General features: G+C 24.4%; 1 long non-coding RNA gene across 2 annotated transcripts in view; it reads left to right on the top strand.

Annotated features, from left to right (window-relative positions):
* LOC111088057 overlaps positions 1-716 on the top strand; it is a 24190-nt gene extending 23474 nt beyond the window's left edge. For both annotated transcript variants that reach the window (XR_002612674.1, XR_002612675.1), the window contains exon 6: positions 324-716. This is a non-coding gene — a long non-coding RNA (uncharacterized LOC111088057). The remainder of the gene's footprint in view (positions 1-323) is intronic.
* Positions 717-1087: the final 371 nt, after the last annotated feature.

Raw genomic sequence — 1087 nt, forward strand, 5'->3', positions numbered from 1 at the left:
CCTAAAATAATTTCAATTTGAGAGTAGGCTGGTAGAGATTCTGATGAGTAATAAAATTGAATTGGGTATATGTAAGCCTCATGCTTGGTATTGCTGGTGCACAAAGGTGTAGCTAATAAAAAGTAAAATAGGTCTCGTACATTAATTTACTCTAATCCTGCTAAAAGAATTTCAAATGTTGCAGCTATTGAGGATTCCCTCTTGTTATAACCTTACACAATGTAATTGTAATCAGATAATTAGAATATTAAAAAATAATTTCTGGTCATTATTTAAACTTATTTAGATATTAATTTGAACTTTGTGTTTTATTTTATTTTCAGAAACATATATGTACAAATAGCACAGGAGTATCATCATTGTAGTGAAAAAAAACGAATAAAATTAACCCATCCAACTAGTGAGTTTCATAATAATGCATATTACCATTTGTGCCATTTCACTGTTTATAGTTGAATTTAACAATTTTTTGATGTGAAATTTTGTGTGTAGATTTCCTAAAATATTGCCTTTTGCACACAGTACAAATTGTCTGCTTTTTGTTTCTTCATTTGAGAAATTCTAAACCTATTACTAAATTGTTTGGTTTTACAGTGAATTTATTTAAGTGTCCATATTAACATGAATGTAAAGTTGCAAGTATGTTAATCATTCATATGATAAAAGTTAGATTTATCACCTATAAAACTTATTGTTCAGTAGTTACTAGATCTTTTAGAGAAAAATGAGGAGAAATATAGAAAAGGTTTTATAAAAAATGATGGTTTGAAATGATTTTTTATTTTTTAAGCTGATATAGTAATGAACATACTTTACATTTATTGTTATGTCTAATGTTTCTTGTTATATTAATAAACAAATATGTGTAATTAATCCATTACAGATTATATTAATAAACAAATGTGTAATTAATCCATTACAGATTATATTAATAAACAAATGTGTAATTAATCCATTACAGATTATATTAATAAACAAATATGTGTAATTAATCCATTACAGATTATATTAATAAACAAATATGTGTAATTAATTCATTACAGATTATATTAATAAACAAATATGTGTAATTAATCCATTACAGATT

Source organism: Limulus polyphemus, unplaced genomic scaffold (genome assembly GCF_000517525.1).
Source record: "Limulus polyphemus unplaced genomic scaffold, Limulus_polyphemus-2.1.2 Scaffold3060, whole genome shotgun sequence".
In the NCBI taxonomy this organism is placed as follows: Eukaryota; Metazoa; Arthropoda; class Merostomata; order Xiphosura; family Limulidae; genus Limulus; species Limulus polyphemus.